The 12,590-nt window shown below is 46.4% G+C and overlaps 1 protein-coding gene and 1 pseudogene across 1 annotated transcript in view; both read left to right on the top strand.

Annotated features, from left to right (window-relative positions):
* LOC119160767 (organic cation transporter protein) overlaps positions 1-12,590 on the top strand; it is a 718,234-nt gene that overhangs the window by 607,264 nt on the left and 98,380 nt on the right. The window lies entirely within an intron of this gene.
* LOC142776745 (uncharacterized) lies at positions 6,936-9,049 on the top strand (annotated as a pseudogene).

Raw genomic sequence — 12,590 nt, 5'->3', positions numbered from 1 at the left:
AGATCCGATGCATCCGACGAGAATCAGCAAATCCATGTCTCACAACACCACTCCGGACTTCATGTTCGTCAAAACTGATGTTTGGAGTGCGATCACTTGAAGAAAAACGGGGGCCGATCTCGGTAGCAACTACACCATCATGGAAATAGGCATACCGGAACACAACGACACCAGAAACAGAACACACAAGTGCATAGACTGGAATGCCTTCCGAGACAGCAGAAAACAGGAGAGAGACGATGACAACGAGATCAAAGATATAGACTCGTGTACGGCCGGAATCACCAACAGTGTCCGCGACACGACCAAAGAAATTGAAACGGGTGCGGAGATCGACAAAGTAGGCAGCCGGCTAGCGCATCTCATTGAAGCGAGACAGTCGGTACTCAATCGATGGAAAAAACAGCGGCTAAACTGCAGGGTGAGAAACAAGATTGCAGAGCTCAACCGTGCCAATGAAGATCACTGCCGAGCGCAATGTCCGTAATAGAGAAACGAGATCTGCCACACAGCAGATGGACAGATGCACAGCAGGAAGACGTGGAACCTGCTGTGGCACCTACTAGATGACACCAAGACCAAGCTGCATTAAAGGGACGGGCTCGTCAAGTTCATACATCGTGCGATCTCGGCACATGGCGCCGATGAAGTCATCAGGCGCATCAATGACAAATACTTGCCCAAGTACACCCAACTAGCTGCACGCGCCATACAGCGGCCTACCCAACGCTAAGCTCGATCGTGATATCGACGTCCAAGAGGACCGCGCGGCCCTGCATGACCTCAACATGTGGTTGGTGGCTGGCCCAGACTTCGTCACGAACAAAGTGCTCAGAAACCTCGATGACAGATCGACTGAGAACCTAGCAAAATACTTCAACAAGCGCTGGAGAGAGGGGGCACCTCACTTCACTTTATTACCCTAAAGACCCCTCAAGGGGGTTACACATAAGGGTTTGGTTGTACAGAGACGTAACTAATGCCACAATTTAATAACGAGAAAGGTACATAGATACACTATGAACAAAATGTGATGGACAAGTGATACAAACGATGTCGCGGGGAAGGCCATATCATTCTGGAGCTGCGCGGAAGAAAAAAGGTGTAGAAAAGGTAGTGGTGCTATAACAAGGTCGGGAAACTTGAAGCGGATGGCCCATATGGGGGGGGGGGGGGGTGTGCGTGGCGGGAGCGATGTAAGGAGGTTGGCTTAAAGAACTGTGATAAAGCTTGTGGTAAAGTGATAGTGTAGCGATTCTGCGGCGAGACGAAAGAGCGGTCAGCCCAGATTCATTTTTGAGAGATGACACACTGATATCACATGAATAGGAAGAACGAATGAAACGCGCAGCACGATTTTGCACTGCTTCGATGGCGTTTACTAAGTATACTTGGTGAGGGCTCCAAATTGTTGACGGGTACTCAAGTTTTGGTTGTATTAGTGATTGGTAAGTCAAAAGTTTTACGTGATAGGGTGAGTGACGCAGATGGCGTTTTAAAAATCTTAATGACCCGTTAGCCGATGAAATGATATTAGTAATATGCGTGCTCCAGGAAAGATCAGGGGTTAGTGTTACGCCAAGGTATTTATAAAAGTCACTTGTTTCGACAGGTATGTTACTGATTTCTTAGAAAAATAGGAGCGGGTTTTTGCAGTAGTGAAAGGAAACTAATTTACATTTTTTATAATTAAGGGTCATTAGCCAGAGGTTACACCAGTCTAACACATTATTGAGGTCATTCTGTAGGGCAACTTGGTCAGAAGTGTTAATAATTTTTCTGTAGATAACACAGTCGTAGGCGAACAAGCGATTGTTGCTTGGTAAATTGTTAGGCAAGTCGTTGATGTATACTAAAAATTGAACTCCACTGCCGAACTCCACCGAACGAAACGCCACTGCTGAAGCAGTGGAGTTTGGTTTTGACTGGAATCGTGAATGGGCGTGTTTTTCGAGCGCTCCCGATCGAGTGCGCAGATAAGTGGTTTTGCATGTTTTGAGCTTGCTTTTATAATTAGTAGGGCAGCAGTTTAAACATTTTTAGCACTTATTACACAATGCGGCCTTTCCGGGAGTCTGTCACCAGGTATTTACTTGCTTGGGTGTGGGTGTGTCTTTTGTGTGTTTTTTTTCTTTTGCCACCCGGTGGGAGAGGTGCATGTACACTGAAGACGCAAATTTTTGCAGTAGAGCTTACACTTTTTTAGGGCAGGGTTCGTCGAGCACCGTGTTTTGTAATTATTGAGTGGGAAAATTCATAAGAAAAATTGGTGTCAAACAGAAATGGTGAAAAAAACTAAAACTGACAGGTTGCGGGATGAGTTTGAAAATGGGCGCAATTGCAGACGCGAATGCAGAGGAGGTTGACGCCAAGTGTGGGCAATGTGAGGAGGAGGAAAAAATAGGGAAAATGATGGTTGCCCAGAGTGAACTGCTGTAGAGAATTACTGGGCTGGAGACAGCGTTGGCAACAGCACAGGAAAAAACGAAGGCTATGAGGGAAAGGCTCAGGTCCACCAAGGAAGCACTAGCAAAGGTGAACAAACAGGCGGCTGACGGAGAAAACAGTAGAGCAGAGGCAACCAGATTGTCGGAGGAGATAGAGGAAGCAAGCTCTGAAAAAGCAGGTTCAGCTGGTTCAATGGTCGCAACACCCAGCTTTATCAAAGTAGTGGTGGTGTTAGGAGGAGACAAAGCAGCCAGCGTCACAGGTGCAAGTAACCCCCAGGTGTAGGACGCTCCGGCTAAAAGGTCACATTACGTGATAATTGCCGGGGAGTCGAATTTAAACCGATGCGCAGAATCAAAGAGAGGTTAAGATGTGACACGGGGGTTGCTGTAGGGACGTTCCCGAGACGCAAGCTCGAAGCAGTCATTAGGCAAGCGAGCGCAAAACTCAAAACCACAGGTGATGTACCAAACCTCGTGATAATTGCAGAGGGTTTAAACAATGTCTTAAATAAAGATACGGCAGGACTAGCGACCACACTGGTGAAAGGGGTCGATGACAAGCGCGCAATATCTTCTCAGGTACAGGTAGGGATATGAATGGTACCGCAGGTACCGGTGTGTGATGGCAACCTACAAAGAGCGGTTGTCAACGAAAACCAAGAGATATGACAGATGAGTCGAGAGAAAGGCTTTGAGGTGGTGAAAATGAACAGAAAGGTACATAGGTTGGGTGGTTTTCAGCGAGACAGAATTCACTTCGATGGCAGGCTAGGTCGTGAGGTGGGTTGGCGACTAGCAGTAGCTTTCTGGGGGGCACGCAGGCCTTTCGGGGTCCAGGATAGCAAGTAACGAGAAAAACATCCTGGGGGACTCTTTGACAGGTGGTATATACCAATACGATACGAAAGTGGCACGAATATTTAGGGCACGTAGAGTCCACGGCCGAAATCGACGTAGCCACGAAGGCCGAGCCAATGAAAACATTGGGTATATTAACATGCAGGCTGGCAAGAATAGACTCAAGTGGAAAGAGATAAAAAACTGCGAAGGGAGGAGAGGTTTATGGTATATGGGTTTGTAGAAACACAACCTAGGGACATGGAATAACCACCTAACAATCCGGACTACACATGGGAATATTGTAATAAAACAAAAGGCAGCAGAAAGAGGGCTGGTAATGGGTCCTTCATTCATAAAAGTACAGACTGGCACAGGGTCAAGCAGGAGTGCAAGGAACATTTATGGCTAAAAGGGAAAGTGGCAGGGCAAATCACGCTCCTGGATTTTGTATACTTGTGGACAAGGGCAAAAGCTAGAGAAGAAAACGAACAAATGGTGCAGTGCATAGAAAATTACATTGACAAACTAGGAGAAGAGTGTGAGGTAACCATATTAAGAGATATGAAGGCGCGCATAGAGAATATGGATGGATATACTGACTCAACAAGTGGAATTCCAATGAGTATGTGTGAAAAGCATAATTTAATTATTTGCAGCGACACCGAGAAATGTGAAGGGCAGATAACGCGGGAAGTGGGAAGACTGCAGTTGACGGTAAATTACGCAATTATGTCACATAGGATGTTTGATCGGCTAAAGACAATGATCACAGATGAATATGGGGCCAGAGGCTTAGGTAGTTCACAAACGTATCCAGCTGGGTTTTTGAAAAGAAATAGAATTGAAAAGGTGGCATTACGAGCAATCACACGGTTGTATTTATTTAGAATGACAATTGGAGATAGCAACTAAAGAGATTGAGAAAGTAATCACCGAGAATACTAAAGTATAGTAGACGTACACAAATCTAACTCAATTGTTTGAGTTGAAGCTTCGTAAGGTACGAGTCAAAGCAACCAGGAAAAGCAGATACAAACCCAAGAGCTGGTAGGCTGAAAAAGTTACGAGAGCCATAGTAAGACGTCAGGAAGCCTCTGGTAAACACAGCTATGCTAAACAGAGGAGAGAACCGGAAGATGATGTCAAAAGAAAATGGGATAATTTTTGAGCTGCAGAAGGAAAGCGTCCGAATTGACCAGTGAAAACATTTGAAGAAATGGAGCCCGATGGATGGCGGAAGTGAACAAAAAAGATAGAAAGGCAGCTGTAAAATTTTGGAAGCATCTGAATTTTCTGAGTAATAAGACAAGTACGAAGCAAAGGCTTATAACCACAGTTCAAGGGGTCAGACTAGAAAAGGGTGAGGCAATGTAATATGCAAAAACAATGACGACAGAAAAATTTAAACACCATAAAAGCGCTGAATGCACCGTACCAGACAAGGATGGACCAATTAGCTCAGTGGTTTTAATGATACAACGAGAGAGAGAAAGGGCAAGAAAAAGGTTTCCTAATAGCACATCAACCAGCCCTGACAGCATCCCAATTATCCTAAAAAAAGAAACTAGGACCAAACTCTAAGCAAATATTAACAGAAGCCATGAGCAAAACAATACTGAATGGTGAAGCTCCCATTGAGTTGAAGCTAAGTAGGATTAGCATGATCTATAAAGAAAAGGGAAACAAAGCCGATATAAACAACTACGTCCTATAACAGTGACACCATTAGTGCACAGGGTGGTGATCCAGATAGTAAAGAAAAGACTGCACACATGGGTGAAGAATGAGGTGGTGTGGGATAACTAAAAAATGGGTTCCGTAAACTAAGGGGGTTAGAGGACAATCTGTTTTCATTGATGCAGTGTATTGAAATAGCCAAAAAACGAACACAGGCCCCTGCGGCTGGCATTCCTAGATATCAAGGGAGCTTATGATAGTGTGATTCAAGACGACTTGTGGAGAGTACTAGACACAGCAGATATGAAAGATGGAATAACTAGTCTTCTAAAAGATGTCTAGAAAAGTAACAAGGTAGTTATGAAATTGGAAGCACAGGTATCTGAGCCAATAAAAATACAATGCGGGCTTCGACAGGATGCCCCTTGTCACCTTGGGTATTTATGCTGTATCTACAGAAGTAGGAGCCAAATGAGAGGGGAGTCGACTCGGCTTCAGCTTCTGTTTTGCCGAGCAAGGAAAACACATTGAACAGCCATTACTGGCATTGATTTATGCAGATGATATAGTATTACTAGCTGACAGCAAGAAAGATCTGCAGGGATTAATAGACAACAGTAGTAATGAGGAACTTAGGTTAAATTTGAAGTTCAGAAGGAGAAAAACGGCAATCGTGATTTTTGATGATAACAAAGGCAGTGAGCATAAGATACAGGAAGTTACGCTAGAAATACTGAATAAATACAAATATTTGGGTGTATGGATAAATAACAGGGCTAAGTATCTAAGGGAGCATGAAAGATACGCAATGACTAAGGGCAACAGGAAAGCTGATGTGATGAAAAGTAGGGCACTGTTGAACTCCAATAAGTACGCCATTGTAAGAAGAATTTGGAAAGGTTTAATTTCCCGGGTTTGACGTTTGGCATTGCGGTCTTGTGCGTGAAATCAGAAGTTCAAGCAACATTGGAAATAAGCAACGTGGCATAGGTGGACTTGCTTTGGTAGCAGATGGGAATACCCAAAATCAGGGGGTACAGGTGCCATATGTTGGACATCGTTTGAGTGCAGGGAAGCTAGCAATTTGAGGAGCGATTGAGAAAATGGGAGAGGAGCGTTTGGCTAAAAAATTTTTCAGTTATTTGGGCATAAAGAATTTTCGGTACTAAATAGAGGAAGCGAACTCAAAAATTGTCAAGCAAGTATTTTGACAACAGCAGAATACCAAGCCAAAAGAAAATAACGGTGAAGAATAAGGTGAAGCAAACGGAGAGAGACATGTGAAAGATGGCAGTGCTTACGAAATCGTGACTAGAGACCTACTATATTTTAAGAAGGAAATTGCAAAGGAAAAGATATACGAAGATTCTTGGGGTAGTTATCTGCTTTTCGATGCTAGAACGGGAGTTTCGGACCAAGACGTACCGAAAAAAATACGAAAGCACGGTCACGGTATATTGTGCGTGTGGAAAATAGGAAGAAACGGCTGAGCATTCGATAATGTTTTGTAAAGGGCTCCGCCCTATAGTCGAGAATAGTGGTGCCGAGTTTTTGAAAGCATTGTAATTTAGGGACGATGAAGGCAAAGCAGATATTAAATGGGGAGAAATAGCCAGGAGGAGGCTAACTGATTGATGGCTACAATCGAGGCGCGAGTGAAATTCAGTCCTTAAGCACACAGTGATAATACTTAGTTTTATGGCTAGGTGGCGTGAGCCACCGTCCGATCTAAAAGACAGAGCCGGATTCATCCATCCATCTATCCGGAAGACAGCCAAGACCATTATAATTCCCAAGCCCCATAAGCCACCCTATACAGACAACCTCCGGCCCATCTCATTCATACCCTGCGTGGGCAAGGTGCTGGAGCACGTCTTTCTCAACAGACGGTAAGACTAAATTAAAAGGGAAGACATGTATCCAACAACAGTAATCGGCTTCAGAGAGCACCTGAGCACGCAGGACGCGATGCTGTAGATCAAATACCAAATCATCGACGTAGGCGGCAGCAGGCGCGATAATAAGGCAATCCTAAAGCTTGGTGCAGAGCTCCTTCAGACAAGGGGAATCACTTGGCGATCTTGTCCCAAGTCTCTAAACTCAACATGGGGGAAAGATCTTACAACTGGCACACCACAAGGGTCAATCATTTCACCTATGCTGTTCAACCTGGTAATGATTGGAGTTGAGTTTCAGAGAAGCTCGCGGATAACGAACACGTCAGGCACACCATCTACGCGGATGATATCATGCTGTGGGTGCTGGTGGCAACGAGGCCCACATCAAGGGTGCGCTTCGAGCCACTGTATACGCGATAAAAGACCAGCTGGAGGGCGCCGTACTAAAATGTTCGCCGAGCAAATCCGAGCTGCTAGAATGTCTACCTGCGAACAACGGCAGAGGCTAGACCAGACCACGCCAATACAAAAAAAATCGAATTGTTACCAAATCCGTTAACGCGATTTCCGAAGTTGATAAAATCAGGAATCTTGGCATGGTCATCAAGCAACACAGAAGGAGTGGCGACACCATTGGCCGTTTCACGGCTAAGGTGGCCAACACGACGTGACTCCTCAAACGAGTCGCATCCCGGAGGGCAGGCATGAGAAAGGAGAGCCTAATCAGGCTCATAGAATCCTTCATTATGAGTCGCGTCTCGTATGTTGCAGCTTACCACAGACGGCTGCAACACAAACGCCACAAAATCAACGCCATCATCCGAAGAGCGCACAAGACGGCGCTGGGCCTGTTTGAGTCCACGGGCATGACCCGCCTTTTACAACTCGGAATACACAACACGCTCGAGGAAATAGTTGAAGCGCAAGGAACCACTCAACTGAAGCGGCTGTACACGACCAAAGCCGGTACGAAGATACTGGAGGATCTGGGAATAGGATGCCTGAGATGAAGCTCCCAGTACCCAAAGAGGTCAAACGCCACATTAAAACCGACCCCATTCCGAAGAATACGAATCCAGAATACAAGAAGCGAAGAAGGTGGGTGAGGACCAGAGCCTTCATTGACTTGCACGCCAACGACGTGCACGTGAGGTACGTGGACGCGGCTCAATACCAAGAGAACGCATTCGCAGCGGTTGTCATCGAGGCATGGACCCACGCAACAAGAACGGTAGCGAGTGAAAATTCCACAGCGGAACAAGTGGAGGAGGTGGCCATCTCCCTGGCTATCGTTGACACAGCCTGCCACATGGTGTTGAGTGACTATAGACAGGTGCGAAACTTCGCCAAATGCCAAATCTGTTGAAAGGCCGAGCGTACATTGCGTGCGGCAAAGCTTTAAAACAGAAACATAAGAATTAAGTGGTTCTTGGCGCACGCGGGCGACACGTCAGAACGCAATGACAACCACAACGAGATGGCACACGCAGCGGCACGAGCGCTCACCATCCACGCCCCGGCGACAGACCGTCCAACGCGGTTAGAAGTCAAAGACCACATGACGGACTACAACGACATCAGAAACGCCTACCGCATAGCTCGCAGAACTTTCCCATTCCCGCACCCGCAGCTGGGTCGAGTGAAAGCAGTACTACTGAGACAGCTCCAGACCAGATCACTACCGAGCCCGGCACTGTTGGACCGCATCTATCCCGAGGCATACCAGACCGACAAGTGCAAGGCCTGCCGGAGGGAGACAGCAGATCACATGCACATCTTCTGGGACTGCATGAAACACCCAGAGGAAGCACGATCAAGAACAATCACGTCGCCGCTCGAGGTGGCCGCGAAGAACTATGACCAGCAAAAACAGCTCTGGGCCATCCAGCAGGTCATCGGAGTGATCGAAGGGCAAGGACCCAGTGAGCCAGCAACGGCGAGCGGAGACCAGCGCCAAGTAACGGCAAAAGCGAGGACCACGTAGGCCCCTGTCGGTATATCACCGCTGCATATCGTCTTGACTATCCGCAAGTAGAACAATATCGTCTGCATAAAATATACAGGTGGTCAAAATTTCCGGAGCCCTCCACTACGGCGTCTCTCATAATCATATGGTGGTTTTGGGACGTTAAACCTCACAAAATCAATCAATCAAATGCATAAAATATACCTGGACGCTTCTGCTGAACCATCACGCCAGCCTGTTTGTATAGCAGATTAAACCCAATGTTGCTACTTTCCATAGCTTTTTCTATTCGTACCATCTACAGCATGAATAACAGCGGGAACAAAGTATTTATATGTCTCAGTGCTTTGTTAATTTCAACGCTATCATCGCTACTTATTCCTTCCCATTTTATGAAAACTGCAATATTCTCAGTATATTTCTTTCAAAAGCTTATACAGTCATCGCCTATGGCCACTTCCTTCAATATGTCCTACAAAATTCCCTAATTAACGTTTTCATGTGCCCAGTGACGTCAAGATAAGCTACGTATAGGAACTCTTTCCTATTTTAGATATTTCTACACACTGAGTAAGAAAATTCAGGTGAATCGTCCAACCGCCTCTCGATTCAGAATCTAGTATGAAGTTCTCCCAAAATATTTGTTTGCTCTGCTTACATTTTTATTTTTAGTTTTGCTGCTTGCATCACCAATCTGTATAGCACATATGTAATGGCTAGCGGCCCATACGAGTGAATGCTATCATTTTGATCTTTGCCTTTATGGCTTAAGTCCATTTTATTTTTCCGCCCAGCCAAAGTGATCTAGGGGCTAAGGTTTTCTGCTGCTGACCCGCAGGTCGCGGGATTGAATCCCGTCTGTGGCGGCCGCAATTCTGAAGGAGGCAGAAATGCTGTAAGCTCATGTGATCAGATTTGGGCGCACGTCAAAGAATCCCAGGTGGTTGAAATTTTGGGAGCCCGCCACTATGGCATTTCTCATAATCATATGGTGTTTTTGGGACGTTAAACCCACATATCAATCAATCAGTCTACTTTTCCCCCCAGTGTCTGGTATTTCCTTCTCCTATAAGCACTTTTCTACAGATTTCAGCAGTGCTTCTTTAGTTCTATATCCTAGTTCGTTATTGAGGCAGACGGAAACCTCACCTAAGGCCGGAGTAGTGTGCTGAGGAATTTTATCTTTTCCGATTAAAGTTCTCGAGTACTACATTTTCCTCAACTGCACTCTTTTTTATACTTTTACTCACCGGAAAAGTCCCCTGGCCGACTTTTTAAACCAATATGCTGTTACCTTTCGGATATATCCTAGTGCTTCGTACGCTTCCAAATTATTTCCTTCTTCATCTACCATATGTTGTTGCATTGTAACAGACTTCCTACCTAACGCACGGAGGAAGGGTAAGCGCACCACCTGGGCAGCGCTGGGTTCCTATAAAGTGGATGGAGAGATGACCGCCACCGTAGCTCTGTGGTAGAGCACCGCACGCGTTATTCGAAAAATGTTTTAGTGTCTCCGGTGCTGCTTTATTTTCACTTTACATTTGCGTACAGCTTTTATTCTTACATATGAAGACGTCATTGTGGTGCTGCTTGCACATGCATTTCTGTAAGCCCTTTATTTGAATGTGAAAGTTCCGGATAGGTTTGTTTAGGTTGAAGGGGGTATGCGTGTATAAGCGTGAATATACAATGTCCACCCGTCTTTGGGCCTGGAAATTCGACCCGCAGTATGACGAAATAACTAACTCACGAAAGAAATAAATAAAATGTAGGACAGGTTTGCTTCCCTCAATATTCAACCGTCTTAAGATTTTTCTGCAGTAACGAAACAGTAAGAACAATGCCGGTGCAAACAAGTAAATAATGTCACGGGGTCGTGACGTGGCCGAAGACAGGAGACTTTGTGTTGGAATTTAACTGTTTATTTGGGCGAATCTGTGCCCGGTAAACGGAAAGTCCGATTACAGTAGCAGTCTTGGACTGATAGCGGCGAACGGAGCGTCGGCCATCGATCAACTACTGACAAACGGCGAAGTGCGTCAGCATTTATACTCTTGTCATCGAATGTTCCAGCGTTATCGCTGGCGGTGGTGCACGTTCCAGAATAATCTGTACAGTTTGCAGAGTGGGCGTGATCTTATCAAAATGATATACTAAAGTCTGGAAGCTTCTCGAAAACTGCACGCACGTTTTGCGCTGAGATTTGTGTAGTGTTTGGGGCGATAACAAAACTTGAGAAATGGAACGTGGCATTCAACCCTCTGAAAAAGGCATCGTCCCGATGCTTTAACTAAAAATGAAGGTACAACAACAATGCAAGAAAGTAAAATGAATAAATTACTATACATTTTTGCTACAAAAAACACTGTTTCAGTTTGTTAACGCGCAAGAAATGGCTTGAAGCGCACGACATGGACGACTTCAGGTCGCGATCGGTGCCGTTGAGAGTTCGTGATGCCGTCGGGGACAAACTCGTAATCAAGTGGGCCGAGACGTCGAACCAGCCTGTACGGTCCGAAGTATCGTCGCAGAAGCTTTTCACTTAGTCCACGTCGGCGTGTCGCCGTCCACACCCAAACACGTTCACCGGGCTGGTATTCCAAGAAGCGTCGTCGAAGATTGTAACGGCGGCTGTCGGTCGTTCGTTGATTCTTGATACGGAGACGCGCGAGTTGTCGGGGTTCTTCGGCGCGTTGAAGGTACTCACTCATATTGAGGTTTTCTTCGTCGGTGACGTTAGGTAACATGACATCGAGCGTCGTTGCCGGGCTCCTTCCATAGACCAATTTGTATGGAGATATCTGCGTCGTCTCCTGCGCTGCCGTGTTGTATGCGAAGGTCACGTACGCAAGAATGGCATCCCACGTCTTGTGTTCGTCATCGACGTACATTGGCAGCATGTCAGCGATCGTCTTGTTAAGCCGCTCGGTGAGGCCGTTGGTCTGTGGGTGGTACGCTGTCGTCCGGCGGTGGTTTGTCTGGCTGTATGCCATAATGGCTTGAGTTAAGTCGACAGTAAATGCAGTTCCTCTGTCGGTGATAAGGACCTCCAGGGCACGGTGACGTAGGACGATATTTTCGATGAACAACTTAGCTACCTCGGATGCACTGCCTTTGGGAAGGGCTTTTGTCTCGGCGTAGCAGGTGAAGTAGTCGGTAGCTACCACGATCCACTTGTTTCCGAAAGACGATGTCGGGATCGGCCCCAGTAGGTCCATACCAATCTGCTGGAAAGGTCAGCAAGGTGGTTCAATTGGCTTCAGAAGTCCCGCTGGCCTTGTCGATGGTGTCTCGCGTCGCTGACACTCCCGGCATGTCCTCACATAACGAGTGACGTCGGTGGTAAGACGTGGCCAGTAGTACCTTTCTTGTATCCTCGCGAGCGTGCGAGAAACACCGAGCTGCACTGCCGTTGGATCGTCGTGCAGGGTCTGCAGGAGTTCTGGTCGCAGAGCTGAAGCAACCACAAAGAGGCACTTGTCTTAAAGCGGTGAAAAGTTTTTCTTTTGGAGAAGACCATTTTGCCGGAAGAACGACGCAAGTGCGCGCTTGAATACCTTCGGGACTTCGGCGGTCCTGCCTTTGAAGTATTCTATTAGTGCCTTAAGTTCCGGGTCAGCCCGCTGTTGTTCAGCGAAGTCGTCGGTAGTTATCGTTCCCATGAAGTATTTGTCGTCCGGGTCGTTGGGTGGTGATTGGTCGACAGGCGCATGAGAGAGACAGTCGGCGTTGGAGTGTTTCTTTCCGAACTTGTAA

Source organism: Rhipicephalus microplus, chromosome X, assembly GCF_043290135.1.
Source record: "Rhipicephalus microplus isolate Deutch F79 chromosome X, USDA_Rmic, whole genome shotgun sequence".
Classification (NCBI taxonomy): domain Eukaryota; kingdom Metazoa; phylum Arthropoda; class Arachnida; order Ixodida; family Ixodidae; genus Rhipicephalus; species Rhipicephalus microplus.
The sequence above is the reverse complement of the archived record's forward strand: the minus strand, read 5'-3'. Positions and strand labels throughout refer to the sequence as shown.